The 16,855-nt window shown below is 39.9% G+C and overlaps 1 protein-coding gene and 1 long non-coding RNA gene across 3 annotated transcripts in view; both read left to right on the plus strand.

The window, feature by feature from the left end:
• LOC127368802 (uncharacterized) overlaps positions 1 to 16,855 on the plus strand; it is a 255,086-nt gene that overhangs the window by 43,080 nt on the left and 195,151 nt on the right. The window lies entirely within an intron of this gene.
• The window catches only part of lrfn2b (leucine rich repeat and fibronectin type III domain containing 2b), a 180,940-nt gene continuing 166,315 nt past the window's right edge, over positions 2,231 to 16,855 (plus strand). For both annotated transcript variants that reach the window (XM_051409902.1, XM_051409903.1), the window contains exon 1: positions 2,231 to 2,822. The gene's annotated coding sequence lies outside the window, so the exon portion shown is untranslated. The remainder of the gene's footprint in view (positions 2,823 to 16,855) is intronic.

A 16,855-nucleotide genomic window follows, 5' to 3' on the forward strand; every position in this document is an offset into this window, starting at 1 on the left:
CTTCTCTTTGCACTATAAAACCCTGCTTTTTTTCTTTTATTCTGACTTTTTTGTTCCTTATTAGAGGCAGTGCTCTACAAGCCAAGATGTGGAAACAACTGCTGTCTCAAATAATCCACCTTTGAACAGAAAATGTTTTAAATGTCACCTATCCCATTTCATAATGTATGTAAATAACCAAAAACAGTTTAGCTCAGTCCTATGCATGTTCTTCTGTCATTTCCACAATGAGTCAGTTTGCTGCCTACTTAATATTCAAAGCTCTATTGATATATTTTTTTCTTTTATTAAAAATAAATCAAATGACCAATGTGAAAGGTGTCCCTTGCAATGAAGAATATCACCAACTGCAGCTTTTGATGACATAAGTTTACTTGTGGTTCAGGATATTCCAGCTTATTTTGATCCTTTGTGGCTCCACAGGATTGTGGCCAGAATCTTTTCTGTTTAGATCAAGTCTTGCTATAAGCTTTTTCCCTCTAAGACTGTCAATACTGGACACTTCTACACATAATTATGCTCAATTCTTACTTTTTAAACTTTCTTACTTTCAACAGTAATCAACAGAAACAACAGAAATCAACAGTTATTGGTCAAATAAACTGGAATCTTAGCATCAAAATCTATACAGATTTAAACAAAGCAGGTTCCTGATTTAGTGTCAAGTTTACAAAAAGGTATAAAACAATCTGTTAACAGGTGCATTGCTTTAGAAAAGCTATTAAACCTGTTCAATCTGACCACTGATAGTACCGTTTGGAGAATTTGGTGCAGCCAGATACAACATCAGCATAGTCCAGTATTGGTAAAATGAGTTGTAACTTTCAAAAAAGCTTTCAAAAACTCAAGTGTGTCTTTGGAATCAATAGTTAATATATAAAAATATATTTGTTTATTGTTAATAAAGTTTATTGGCATACACTCAAACACATAGTATAAGTTTAATCATACATGTTAATGTTATTCCCTTAGGTTTAAATGTGGATATCTGGAAAACGTCTGGAAAATGTGTTTTATGGCAGTGGTTCTCAACCAGGGTCCTTTCATATAATATAATATTAAAAATATTCATATATTATAATATATATAATATTTAAACAGATATTATATTATTATAAAAAATAACACAAAAGTTTGCATCCATCTTTTTGCATCCATCCTTCTAATGAAATTATGTTCAGCAAATGTACACTGAGTTAAGGGAATAAGCATTTCCCCTACAAACAAAGGTATTTTTAATTACCACTTAGTTCAAATTTGGTATAGCACAAACATAAGTTTTTAAGTTGATTACGCTACTTATATAAATTAACTTCCAAATATTTTCCCCTTATTTATCAACACAACACAATGTTTTCAAGGTTTATAAATAATGTAATAATAACAAATGATAAATTAATAAAACTTACAACAATAGCCAGACAATAGATTCACTGAATTAGAATGTATTGTATATAAAATAATTGTTTTTATTTTCTATATTTAATATATTATGCCATTGACTAGCATTCTGTCCAATGAGAGATTAAAAGAATGACAATTCTGTTAATACTAAATTATAATGATTAAAAATATATCTATCTATAAATATAATATCAGCAGAGGGGTAGGGGGTCAGGGGTTAGGGGTTAGGAGTTAGGGGGTTAGTGGTAGGATCCCTGTGTCACAGCTCATCAAAACTCATAGGTCATGTGTTTTCATCTATTCTATGTGCCTTATTTCCTGTTTTATTTTGTTATTTATGTCTCCTCTCGTTTGAAGGCTGAATAAAGTATGTGTCTTAGCTTTCCAGTCATTCCCAATTTATGCAATTCCAACACTGTTTATGGACCCCAGTCTGCAGAAATATTCAGATACACTAGTAGAAAATAACACATTTATCCCACATGCAAAAAACTGCATGGATTTTTCCTCAAAACCCATTTTCATTCCGATATTTTGATGTTTAGGGATCCCTTTAAAAATGGCCATGCCAGTTTTTCCATTGCTCCTCCTCTGGGCACATCCCTGCTGGGGACCCCCTGGAACCTCAAGGACCCCTGGGGATCCCCGGACCTCAGGTTGAAAACCAAATAATTAAGTAACCATTAATAATACCAGGAATTAGAACTTATAAACCCTTTTATAGGGAGTGCCTTTGGATAAATGTGTACCCAGTCTTTAACCTCCGTTCTGCACTAACGCAGTGGTTTCGTCAGGAATGTCCTCAGCATCATTATCATTAGATCATCTCTGTCACAAGCGCTGCTGCTGCTATTAATGAGCTATCTGAGTGCGATATGAAACGCCCAGTGTTTGCATTTTAAATGTGTCACATGTTCATGAATTTCCAGTCCATCTGCCGTCAACACAGGGCGCAGTCAGTGAGTGAGTGCGCGGCGCGGAGAGAGCCTCAGACTGCAGGTGCTGGCAGTCAGATCAAAACGCAGACAACAACGGAGAGCGCTCCGACCGGATAGAACCGTCTGTCTGCCGGCAGCGCTGCGTCACCGGATCTTTATTCCACCGAGCATCAGAGCAGACATGTCTGCTAAAGTTTATTCATGCTCTCCCGTGTTCTCAAACTTAAAATAGCTCCGCGTTTGGAGCTGCTGGGTGCGAGGAGCCGGTGGAGTGCGGTCGGAGCGGGCTGCGAGCGGCGGAGCGGCGGAGCGGCGCGCGCCTCGCTCGGTTCTCACGTGCAAAAGGGAAAAGAGTGATCCGAGACGGGAAATGGAAATTACAAACGGTGTTGGGATTAATGTTGAAGTGAAATCTACAATGCTATGATCATCGACTGCAGCTCCTGGACTGAGAAACCATCTGAAAACGCCTGATAGGAGGTAAGACTGATAATCTGCACTGTGGATGGACGCTTTAACTTCACTGTGTATTTTTAACGGCTGTGTGGTCGGTGAATGTTACCTAACGCTAAAGCAAATACCATACTTTCCAATAAGTGTTAATTAGAGCAAACTGTCTGATTACGATGCTTCTCCATCATCTGTCTGCTCCGCCTTATCACAGTGCTCTGTTCAGCTCAGATGGACTCGGGGATCCGCGCAGTGGTCAATGATTCCCCCCATGCAGGATCCAGGGCTGATGTGAATGTACTGTCAGATAAGGGTCTCTGCTGCTGCGCTTTAACTCAACTTACTGTAGGCTGTTAAATGAAATACAGCTGGAGTGTTTAGTCAACATCATGTATCAATACTCACACAGCCTCTGAGTGTTTCCATGTTTGCAGAGAGGGCCAGGGATGTGCACAGACATTTTGAGGGGCAGGGGCTCAAGGAGAAAAAAGGAGCACTCTTGCCCACCTGCAAATGCTCTGTTCCCACCCTGATGCTGCCTCTACTCCTAGTGCTTGAAAAAAAAAAAAAGAATCTGACACCTTTTCATGAAATTCTGTCTTGTTCAGACCAGTTCAGCCTCATTAGATTCTTCCAGAAAAGAAAATAAGAAGAAATGCAATTTAATGGCATCCAACAGATTTCCAAAACGAACCTGACTAATTTTTAAATTTATTTCTGAGGCCAATACAACACAGATTAGGTGTGAACAATTCAACTATTGTAGATATGGGGTAGATATAGTACAGAAGGCATTTTTTGTTGATACTATTGTACCTTTTCCTCATATTCAATTCATTTTAATAATAACAACAATAGTAATAGCCTAATACAATTACCATCAGCCAAGAGGGCACTGCTAGAGTCTGAGGCAATAGGGCAGGGGCCCAAGTTCTCTTTGTGGTCTATCTCAAGTCTTTTTGACCAGCATGGAACTAGCTTCATTGAGGTTCAAGCAGCTATTGTTGAACCATTTGTAACATTTGACCAGGAATTGATTGGTTCCCCGCTGGAACCAAAAAATATCAAGTGGGCGTGTCATATTCTATAGGGCTCATCCAATAGCTATGGTTCCACTCAACACTGGTGGAAATGCAAGTTGGTTTTTCGACAGATAGCACCAAAGTTCTGATCAACTCAAACAGAACCAATTCAGAACCAGAGCTAATTTGGTGGAAATGGAGCCTCTGTGCCAGAAAGCAGAAGGTTGCACAGCACAGCAGCCCTACCAGTGCCTGGATTGGACCAAAAGAGATGCCAGTACCCTAATTCGGCACAACCCTAACCCAAAATACAACATAATCCTAACCCTAATTCTGGACGTTTTCAGCACAGTTTTCACAGTTTTAGTACAACACTAACGTTGAGCCAGTGTTAGCTATATCACTAATTCACATATGAGTACCCTGGGCAGTATGTGTTCACACAGAGATGCATTTAGGTGGGCGTTATTTTTTTCTAAACCTAACCATCTCAAACAAACTAACAAAGGCAACAAACAGAAGAAAACAAAACTGAGAAGCCGGGCTTAGGGGTGCACATACCTCACCAGAGGTGGTGAGTACATAATAAGAAGTAAGGGTACTCATGTGCATGAAAATCTTACCCATTTCTGGCACTGATCAGTGTACATTCCTTATGAATTGCAAAAAGCACATAAAACTGCCCAGCATGATAACGACCAATGATCAAATCAGCTGATTAAAGACCAGCAGATGTGCAGCAGGTCACTCTCCTGTTTGATCATATTTGCAGCTTAATTATTGAACATTGTGCGCGTTTGGAATTCTCCCTTTTTGTCTATTTCTTGCCATGGGGAGCTAAGAATTGTGGATGCGTGTGGCCTTTATCGAAGCGCTTCACAGTTCACAACCTTGACTTTTCCCATGCTTCTTGATCAGGTAACCATGGAGGGGGAGCTGAATAATGCATGGCCTTGTACATCCCTCTCAGTGGTGAGGCAACCACAGATGGGGAGGGGGTGATGGCTGCGAGTTGTTTACTGGGCTGCAGCTTCCTTGCAGAGAATTGGGATATAGGCAGGCGGTGTGGATTCAGGGGAAGCAGCACGCCAAATGAGGGAACCTCCGGCCCTAATCCTACTGTCTACTAAGAGATGACCTTTGCCTCACGCAGATTAGAGCCACACTCTAATTGACTTACCATGAACCCTTCCAATGCATATTTTGGTGTCATGCTAGAGGTGGCTGAGCTACTCCAGCGTGTCCTGATTGTTGGGGGGAGGGGGGTGGGAGGGGACATTAATCTACCTCGTCGTCCATGACTGAGTTCCCAGGCTGGCTGGGTGCCACAGTGAAACTGCTAATCCTTCAGTAATCATAGCTTAAATCTGTCAGAGCTATGACTTGCTTTACCTCACTGGTGCGCTAAATAGAATATGAACGAGAACACGCTACTGTAGAGCATGAAATGTGTCTCTCGGGACCCTAGTTATTTCGTTTTTAATATTCCAGTGTTGCAGAAGGTGTCATGTCAGAATAAGAAACTGGTTTCCTGTTGTCTGTACATCCATGCTATTGTCCCAGCTCATCACTTGGGATCTAGTAAATACTAGTCTCAGTGCACACTCAATTATCTCCACTGTAATTCAGTTCTGATGGCATTATTAGTACCTCTCCTAAGAAGACGTGTTGTGTTTGTGGGTTTGGTTTTTTTTTTACTGCTAAATCTTCTGTGAGCTCAATGGTGGCTAGGTTGGTCTTTGGGTTCTCAAATAATACCTTCTCTAAGCAGCCCCTGGGCCTCTCAGCGGATCTGCTGGCTATAAATAATGGCACATATGTCACCATGCTCTTGGCTGACGTACACTAAGCCCTGTGCTGAGCTCCATAGGGACCAGCAGAGAGCTGCGTTTCAGTCTTGACTTGAGGCCCAGACACAGACACCTCACGCTCCGTTGACATAGTCCTGAGCAGCATTCTCATTTCACCCCTACCTCTCTGTCATCCCCACTCATCATCCCTCTCTCCGGTCATTCATTGAATCAGCCTCCGCCTCCACCTCCTCTCCCTGTGCAGCCTACGTAGAGATGGAGGAGCAGTGTTAGTAACTGCTTGTTTGTTTAACAGTATCTTGTGTGCTGCAAGATGTCCAATCACTGTGAGCAGCAGGAGACAGGAGCAGCACTCTGGGACACATCGAGACCAGTCGTTGAGTCATCATCTCATAGAGACAGCAGCAGGGTGTTAAACAGCAGCACTGCACAGTCATGTAGACATGTGAATCATAGTTTGTATGGCTGACCCCATGGACACCATGTGCATGATGAACAGCCATTGTTTCTCACAGGAGAATCATGTATTGGGCTTAAAGTTAATTCATGGTTGCCATTTATGTGAGGGTCTGAGTGACGTACAATTTGTCATTTTATTGCCACAACTGGACTGTCTGCTCGTGCTGGGTGGTATGACCAAACATTTTTACGATTCTGGCGTTTTCACAGTATGTCACGGTATTTCGTTATAGTACCTTATCCTGCTGTCAGGAGTACATAGAATAATAATAATGCCATCATGTATATACTTAAGTATTTTACGTCAGTTAATAGTGTTTTATACAACAACATTAAAATATTTAGTTTTGAAAAGGAAGCAATGTTGAATTAAATGAAATTAATCAGGAGCTCAGTCAAAACAAAGTGCTTGTCCATCCTCAACAGCAATGACAACTATTAGAATGTGGAGCCATTTAACACTGTTTAAAAACATTTTGGCACTTACTGTACCTTGAAGGCTGCAACTCACTTTTTTAAAATAAAACATTCAAATAAAGTACTGGTTTCTACTGTGCCGTACTTCAACTGGCAACATCAAGGTAGTGCATCAAGGTAGGCATTAGGCAACAGAACATTAAACATGTATAGTGCATGAATTGAACAGTCGTTTCCCACAAGTTATTCAGTACAAAAACTTGAGCTGGGCAATAGGGTTAGCATTGGTTGGCATTGCTAGAGATTTGGGCTACAACTAATATTTGTAGCCCAAATCTCTAGTAATGCCATTAAGATGAGAAAATAAAACAAAATGACACAGTCTGATTTATTTTAAAAGCAGGAGTTAAGAACACTGATTCCTGGACAGTTCTCTAAAAACTTAGTATCAGTCAACCTAGGGAGATCACTCACAACAATTTCATCTCGATGACAACAGAAATGCTTTTGGGGCTGAAATGAGTTGTGTTGTCAGTGACCACAGTAAGGAGACCCACAGGAGTGTCAGCAACATCTGGCTCATCTTCTTGCTGCAAAATACAAACAATCCAATGACGAGGATAATTCCAGTAAAAAGGTTTAAAGTCATGTATCATTAACAATGTCAACATAATTCTAACTCAGACAGCTGAAGACTCATATTGGATTCAAATACACTTGCATAAAGAGATTTGCATGAAACAAGAACTGTGGATTTCTCTCTTATTTGGAGAGGAGGTCCCCAATCACTCTTTCATTGTACATACCACATTTTAGCATTATACTGAAAAAAAACACCTATCCATCGATTTGAACCTGAAAAGAGGCGTTAAAGTTGGTTTCCCATACTATATTTCATGGTACATGTCATTGACATTGACATTTCTATGAGTGCACTAAATACTTACATTCCAGGTCTTGAAGAACTCAGAGTCATCCTCTCTTAGGTACACCTGAAGGGCACGAAGGGCCAGACTGCGTCTCATGTTTACATCATGTTGTTCCTAGATTGACAACCAAAACATAGTAATCATTATAGAAATATTTACCAGCACATCAAGCCAGTTCAACTTACATAATCATAGAATCATCATCAAGACCATCATTGTGCTACAAAGTTATCAAACACAGGGTCATAAATCGAAATCGAGTGCCGCGTCTTGCCGCCGTCCTGTACAGGGCAATCAGTGAGGTGTACGTCAAGCCACAGTAGAACGATACGAGCTCACATTATAATGCGATGGAACAGCAACACCTGCAGACATACAAACACATAAATGTATATAATAAATGTAGGTTTTTCAACTTTGTTTTAAGAGGAAAACATAATCATCCATTGCAGCAAAGCAGCAGTTCCCTGTGACGTGCGATGTGAATGTATCACGTTATACTGAGGAGTTTTTATTATTTTGTCCATCCCATTTATATCAATGAGGCCATGCTAAATAAAGACACCTCTGTGTATAACGCAATATAGTTCACCAGACCACAACTACATCCTATAATAATAAAATAAAACTACATTCAACCATCAACACTATTTTAGGATACATCTTACCGAGATGTCTTTGAAGCTCGAGGAAACTTGGTGCTTCCACTTGAACCTACAAGGAAAGATCAATTACAACAGAAATAAGTGAACTTAAAATACATACAGTACTTATAAAACCAATGTTAAATAGTTACAATATATACTGGTTCAGTCAAGCTATATATGCAAACACTAAATGTGTTTGTTGCATGTTTATCATTTACTCAACTTGTATATGTTTACTTTTTCAAATATTTGTATTATTATAATGAAATGCCATACTATGCATCAATATATCTATCTAATGGTAATTGATTTTTTAAATATGTATTACTATTGTATCATTCTTTCTCTCTTTCCTTCCTCGTGCTTTATCTGATGTTAAGAAAAAAGTTTAAACTAAGCTCTGTTGTTCCTCACCATGAAGGTTTTCACTATAGATGCAGAGCCTGACTGTCTGTACGGTACCGGGCTAACGAACAGCAGCTCCTAACGGTGCAATTCAAACTTCAACGTGTTAGCCGCTAACACAAACTAACTTCAATAACGTTAGCCTTTCTATTAACTTTACTGCGCCTGACGACTTATAACCGACATTGTGTGAACTTTTTACTGACCAGACCAAAGCACCTGTAAGACAGGACAGCAGCAGAGTTCAAAGTTACCGTTTACAGTCAGAGACATAACGTCAACGTTACGTTACTCTTAAGCTAACGTTAGCGCAACAGTAACGTGCCAAACTGCTTCTTTATACTGATAAACCGAGTGCACGGCGGTAAAATACAAACAAAGGAACACAGAACAAATATTTCAGCGCTACGAATATGTTTGTATTCTCTTGACTTTTGTAACTTACCCACGGTAAATGAAAAGTTTTCCTTCGTTACTTCAAAATTCTTCTCGCTCGCCAAACGGTAGCCATCTTGAATTTTTTAGAAACGTGAAGTCCGAGCCTGAACGTCGTGACGTAGATGACGTCAGACACTACGTCCCTCCGTTAACTCAGAAGTTATGATTTAGACACAAATGTTCACTCAGAAAAATGTATCCACATAAAATTAAAACAACATCAATAGTTAACAGCTCTTAATAGTTGTGTGCTCTGTTGACTCATTAGCTGGTTTCAGTTCTGTGCCCATATTTCTTATGAGTTAGCAGGACTGTTTGGGTTTACAGTGTACCATGGCATTGGTATACTGCTGCAACCCCAGGGTGATAATGTCAAAAATTCATTGATTAATACATTTTGCGATGAGGTACATGAAAAGTAAATAACAGTACATATTTACATGTAGGAGTATAGTGAGAATCAGGATTTCCTTGGCTCTTTAATAGGCATGGGACGATATGAAAATTTCATGTCACGATTATCTTGACCATAATAATTGTGATACATGATTGACATGATGACAAATGCATCACAGATACACCTCATCACCTTGTTCTTTATTTCCACACATCCAGTTCAACTTTTTCTTAGTGGGGGATACCACAGGCAAGCTGAGTCTTCAGCCATGGTGACAGACTTTGGATTTTGGAATGATGTGGGCTCCCCCTTTTCCCCTTGTTCAAAATAAATCAGAAAATCAATATAGGACTGTATGCTAGAGCTAGAGAGCTTTTTCAAGTCAAGCCATATCAAGATATTCATGATTATCCTGATTCACAATTATCATGATAATAGAAATTCACCACAATACATTTTTTATATTGTCCTATCCCTACTCTTCAACTAATTGATGTAAGTAAAAAATCTGTCAATTTTTTTCTCCAGACTCAAAAGAATGCCCCCTACTTGTTTTAGGGGGCATTTGCCATTATTAGCAGTAGATAGACAAGAAATAAAATAAAATAACAGAAAATAAGGGTGAAAGGTTACAAACAAAGATCCCCAGCTGGATTTGAACCAGGGCCGTAGCAATTTCGTGGTCAACGACTTAGAACTCACTTACACCCACCAGGCCTTGCCTCAATCTGGTGCTTAGGTTTGATCCTAAATGTACCAGAGACGTGGCTATCACTAGTGGCTAATGACTCATAAAACAGCATAAAAAGAAACAAATTAACAAATATCTATCAGTATCATGTACAGTAGTAGTCAACATGACCCTAATAATCAGTTATTCAGCTAATTAACTAAGAGGGAGCAGCCCTCGTTGTCATGTTTCTGTTTCAGACAAACCTTTGCTTCAATCAGATACAGCCTTGCTTTTAGCAGTGCCTGCTCATGTGGTGCCCCGCGGTCCGGTGTTGCTTTAATGTCACAGTTAGCCTGACCTACTGTTGTGACGGTCAGTAAAGGAGCAGCAACTGAGTCAGTTACTGCTGCCAGGCAGCGGGCTGGAAGGAATAAAAGACTGGAGGTAGAAAGGGCGATACACAGTGGGACTCTACTCCGTCTACTCCCCCCCTCCTTCCCGGACTAGCCCTGATGTCAGACTCTCATCTGTTGCTATGGACGGCTGCACTGTCCCCTCATTTGCCATCGATTCTGCCTCTCCCTGAACATCTCTAAAGCTGGGATTATATAGTCATGCTTGCCAGTTCTTCACCCTCAATTTTCTCCAAGGAAAGCTGTGTAAGTGGATATGTATGAGAGTGTAGTGTTCATACTCCTGAGTGATTTGCCTCGGACAGTGTGTGTATGTGTGTGTCCATCGTTGGCAGACTAGGAGGAAGTAACACAGAGCATGCCAGGCCTTCTGAGCCTTCTCCTTGGTGGCGGAAGCACCATTTGGGTTAGTGGTCTGTCATCCATATGCCCTCCACCTGCCTGAACTAACACATGACCATCTGGGTGAGATTAGCATTTCCTGCTTCAGTGTGCACAAAAGATTACACAGTGCTCCTTCAGATGGAACACAAACAAAAGTATATTATATACATATATATATATATATATATATATATTATAATGGACACCACCTGAAGCTCAACCTTGACCTTGACAAGACTGAGCTGCTCTTCTTTCTATGGAAAAAATCTCCAATCCATGACCTATCCATTACCACTGAGAACCCTGTGGTGTCCTCGGCTCAGACTGCAAGAAATCTGGGTGTCACACTGGATGACCAGCTGTCCTTCAATGCCAGCATCCCCTTAAAAACGGGCTCCTGTAGATTCTCCACAGCATAAGGAGGATACTTCGGTGCCATCCAGTTGGTAGCACAGGTTCTGGTCCAAGCTCTTGTCATCTTGTCATCCTAGACTCATTCCTGGCTGGTGTGCCTGCATGTTCCATCTGACCTCTGCAGCTCATCCAGAATGCAGCAACCCAGTTGGTCTTCCACCTATCCAATTTCTTCCACACTGCGCCACTCCACCACATCGTGCAGTGGCTATCGGTAGCTGCTCAAACCCGATTCAAGACTAGAGTTGATCCAATACCAATACCAGTATCAGAAATTTCACCAATACTGCCCAAAATACTGTACCGGTACCGGCGAGTATCCGTGTCTGTGTACCAATCCAGTAGCCATGAAACGGGACCCTGCTACTTCTGAGCTGTGTGCCATTTGTCAGTTCCCCCAGAAAGTTTCTAACTGAATGATCAGTCATGTGGGGATTCTGCCTGCAATACAGTCCAAACTAAAGAAGTCATACTGGTCTCAAATTAAGTGGCTGAATCTCTGGCACTGTTGTGAGTGCCTTCAGCTTCTGTAATGTGAGGATTTGTTGCTTTTCTCTGTTTTGTAAGACTTTGTCAACTGAATTTGTATTCAGTGTTGAGGTCTGGTAATTTATGGTGTCCATGTGCCATTACTGTTCATTTATTGTAGATTAAATCATTAATCTTTTTATAAATAAGAATGTAATCATTGTTAGTTGCAGCTCGGGTGGGCATGTCAATAAGTAATTGATTTTCAGTTAATCTCCATGTATAATTTAATCAATTAAGAATATATTGCAGGGGAGACATGAAGAAAATATTTAGCTTGAGGTGAAAGTGCCAGGTTCTTGCTGGTGTTGAACAGGAATCTATTTATCGATCTGTGTAGCTATCTAGCTATCTATCTAAACTGATGTCCGTTATGAATAAACTAAATCCATAAATGCTTAGAAATCATTAAAAGGCTGATCATTGTAACTGCAGAACTTTTTTAGGTTTTCTTCAGTATCACAGTAATCCAGTGATAGTTGTCCATATGCCCATGTGTGCAACTGCCAACAAGTAATTCAGCATACTTTTCATGGTGCCAGTTTCCAAAAAATGTTAACAAATATAGGCTCAAAATATATAATGATATTACTAATTAACGGACCTCTCAGTAACAATATACTTCCTGTTTACTAGGGATGTGTCAGTATACCATTATCTGTATCTGTATCTGTTCAACAAACTAAAATATCTGTATTCACACACAGGGTACTCAGAATGGGCATGTCTTAAACCAGATATGGATGGTGGTTAAACCAGAAGTGGGTGGGGCTAATTGATTTGTTAATTTAAGCCTTAAATTGATCAGGATCAGAAGTTGTTTTATTTATTAGAAAACTATGTACAGAATTTAGCTTAAAAAAGCACAAGTTGCTATATTTACGAGTACAGATATTGACACATTTTACACATTTGATACAAATTATGGGAACTGTTATAACAAAACGTAAAGCACAGAAGTAAGACAAAAAATAACAGGGAGTGACAAAATCCATGATTTCTGTGTTACAGCTCATGTTGTAATATCAATATATTTGTTATATATATGTATATCAACATGGTTCTTATATTACTGGGACACTCTATCCATTCAGATATTTGCCGTGTTGAAAACCTACAGAAAGAAAAGTTAAAAATTGCACCTCAGGCATGTTGGGGGTTGTTGGGAGGGGAGCAGTTGCCTCAGGTTTGTCTGAGCTAGGGTGCCTCAGTGTCATAGTAACACTGTAAAAAGTTGCTGTCAGGAGACTGGCTGCTTTAGCTAGCTATCCAGGGGCTCAATCAGTGCAGGCCAGGGAGCTGGGTGTTTTTGGAGAAAAGCAATACTTTCCAACATCCAATCAAAAGCTTATTATAAGCAAATCGCCCTATGTGTAAACCAGTTTCCGAGGGAAAAGTTGGGATGGGTTGGTAAGTTGGAACAACAATATTCATCACAGTACAGTGCCCCACTCGAACAGATGTTTCAGGCGCTAGGGCCACAATAAACTAACACCAAGTAACTTGATCATGTAGATGGGGTACAGTGTGAGTATTATCTGAAATAAAACAAAGATGACCGAAGATGAAGTTATGAATGTGTTAGTTTCTGTTTGATGGGCTTTGCCTTTGCTGAGTGAATGTGTGTGAAAGGGTGAATGTGGCATGTAGTGTAAAAGCACTTTGAGTGGTCGGAAGACTAGAAAGGTGCTATACAAGTACAGGTCCATTTACCATTTACCATTTTACAATGTGTGACATGATAAATAATTTGGAAGTCAGTCCTGGTCCAGTATGCAACAACTACAAGTATGATGAAGAAACTTGAAACTCATAAACATGAATAAACATCCCTAAATTTGCTTAGAAATCATAACAACTGTGATTCCTACTTTCTGTTTTTAAGTTTTCCTCAGTATCACAATAATCCAGTAAAATGTGTCTGTATATCTTTGTGTGCATTGCAAACAGGAACTGCCAATAGCTTATTCGGCATACTTTTCATGGTGCCAATTTCTGAAAATGTAAAAGTATAGGCTAAAAATATGTAATAATATAGCTAACTAACTTACCCCATGACATTACACTTCCTGTTTATTAGGAAACCATTATCTGTATCTGTTCAACAAACTAAATTATCTGTATTTGTGTCCATACTAATGAGCGGGGCTTAAACCAGACCAGACAGTAGTTGGTAATTCTGGAATTTTCACTGAGTTAGAAAGAGTAGATGCCTTTTTAAGGATTTAATGTGGAAATCATCAGCGATTTACCAGCCATAGATTAACAATAATGTCCAATACTTTTTTGTGGAAATTCTTCTAATTTTGCACCCGTATGCTTAGATATTTACATTTTACCAGCTGTGGGGACACAGTGAAGGGGAATGTCCTGTTGTGTCAATAGGACAAATGAGAATGCACACATTAGCATCAACAAAACCCAAACAGCAGCTACAATGATCCTCCCAGTTCACTGAATAGAAGCTAAACTGACCTCAGTCTGTAAACAGCGGATCAGGTCTGCCCGAGGCCACCACACGGTTCTGCCATGGAGAGGGGGGTGGGGGGCAGGAAATGAGGCTTTGGCATGTTGTTGAGCTCAGTCCTGAGGCACCACTGTCTGGCTCTGTAAGTGCTGACCTGTCAGAGTCAGGATTGGGGTGGCCATACAAGAAGGGATCAGAAATCATGAATAAATGAGCAGGGTCTTTGGCACTGGGCCCAAGCTGCTCACAGACACTCAGGATCCAGAGAGGATTAGGTCTGCATCCAGCATCATTTACCTGACCTCATTCTTAACAGGCCTCCAACGATAATGATTTTTTATCACTGTTGATGAATCCGATAATATTGTCTGATTAATTGATTACTTGTTCAATCTATAAAATATGATGAAAATACAACATCGAAGGCACTGAGAAAAAGATGTGATATATACATATTCACAACAAAGAAAAAGGAATAATGCAACTTTTCAAATTTCAAAATTTGTAACCAGCTAATTTGTGATACATTATGAGACAGTTGGGATGTCACTGAGATGAAAGATTAATCGTGGTATCAAGGCGGAAAGATGTCAGTCTCACTTTTACAAAGAAAAGGAAATATGCCATGTTTTGCACAGTTTATACCCTACCTCAGAAATAAATAAAGAAGCATCTCAAAGGATCAAAGTAGTTATTAGTAGGCAATATTTTTTATCGTATATAAATTTATCTGAAAAAATTAAAAGTCCATACCTTGGTGACTTCAGTGATGGACACGGCCATGCTCACCAGACTCCAATTCTTTGGTATTTTAAAAAAGCACAAATTAAAACAGAAACAGAAAACAATGATATGAGTCATTAATTGACTATACAGTCCTGGAAAGGTGGACTGATAAAATAGAGCACCTGTGAGATATGACAAAAGCATGCCTCTGGGGTCTGTGGGTACCCTAGGATTAGGGGTTAATCTGTTGTAATAACTGATGAATGGGCATCCGAAAAACAACAAACCCACAATACATTAACAATGAATGAGCTACAGTAGAATAGAATAGATGTGTTTACTAGATAGCTGAACCAAAAACAGCTGATTAGTTAATCAACTAATCAGTAAAACTAAACGATATTTTTAGCATTGGCCTCTTTAAAAAACAAAATTGAGACATAATACAAACTAGTATGGTAGTGAACTTGGTTGGTAGAAACATGCATCTGTGGTGCTTTCTACTCTGCAGTTTCCATCACGTTATCTTTCCTCCACCACAGTGTATCTGTAACATAAGAATCTTCTCCAATCAGATTATCCAGGCTGACAAGAAACCCTCTTTGTTTCCTGAAATGAGGTCACAATGACTGCGGCAGGAAAATCGGTCAACAGAAAAGCTTTTGAGATGTCATCTTCTAATCAGAATATGCTTTTTTTCATCGGAAATACTGCTGTGCTCCGGCTCTAAATAGATCATGAGGCTGTGCCCTCTCCCTGTGTGAACATTCAACATAAGCAGCTTATTCTCCGACTGCAATCGCTGTTTCTTAAATTTCCAATATCTAGTAAATAACCTGCAGTATTTGTCTCTGTGGGTAGCCCCTGTGGGACACGCTAAATGGCCAGGAGGGGACAGAGATATGAAAATAGAGAAACTGAGCTGTGTGTTCTGGTCCAAGAAGCCCCGAGTCAGCTCTTTCCAGTGTGGCCATGAAACGCTATACACTCAAAGTCGTCAGATTTACGACTCCTCTGCTTGGCCTTTGTATAATTTTTAATATTCACTTTGCATTGGTGGCCAGAAATCTATTGTTGTTCTTCAGCCATGGAGAGATGGATGGTAACACATTTCAAGGCAACAGAAGAGACGAGAGAAGAATGACTAAAACAGGAAAAAAGTGATGCTGACTTAAAAGATAAAGTAGGGGATTTATTGTTCAGATTTTCACAGAAAGTGATAAAGTCTTTCGTTTATTTTGGTTTTGGCCATCTAGTCTAGGTTTTCATTAACACAACTTCTTCTGGGAAAACCAGAACCAGACATTTCTCACCACAATTTGAACACAGAAAAGCCATTCATCAATTCTTCATACCCAGGGTCTTGTCCAGACTTTTTTTTTGCATGGGATGTTACAAGTGGGGCACTGACTTATGCAGGGATGGCACGAGGTATGTGTCTCAGCTTTCCAGTCATTCCCTATTTATGCAATTCCAAAACTGTTTAAAGTTCCCAGTATGCAGAAATATAAAGTGGGCATGTCTGCAAAGGGGAGACCCATTTTCATTAAGATATCTTGAGGTAAGAGGTCATGGCCATGCTAGTTTTTTCACCGCCAAAATTTTGCAAACTTCCTAATGTGTTAATTAGGGTTTAGGTTAGGTAAGGTTTAGGTAAGGTTAGGTTAGCTTTTGGGACATGGTTGGTACCAATGGATGCGCTAGGTCTTTACTCTAGCTTTAAAACTGAGCCTGCTACAGCCTCTGAAAGAAAGCAAGTGGAAGAGGGAAGGATAATGGGATGGCACTTGAGGCGGTCAATCAGATTATAGGCAGTACCACCCCAGGCTCCACCTCTGGAGACGCCTCTGCTTATACCATCTTTGATATAAAAAAAAACACAATTTCAATCATACAGAATCATTTGATCCACTGTTTTTCAGCATATCCTCTT

The sequence above is a fragment of the Dicentrarchus labrax genome, unplaced genomic scaffold, assembly GCF_905237075.1.
Source record: "Dicentrarchus labrax unplaced genomic scaffold, dlabrax2021, whole genome shotgun sequence".
NCBI classification, from domain to species: domain Eukaryota; kingdom Metazoa; phylum Chordata; class Actinopteri; family Moronidae; genus Dicentrarchus; species Dicentrarchus labrax.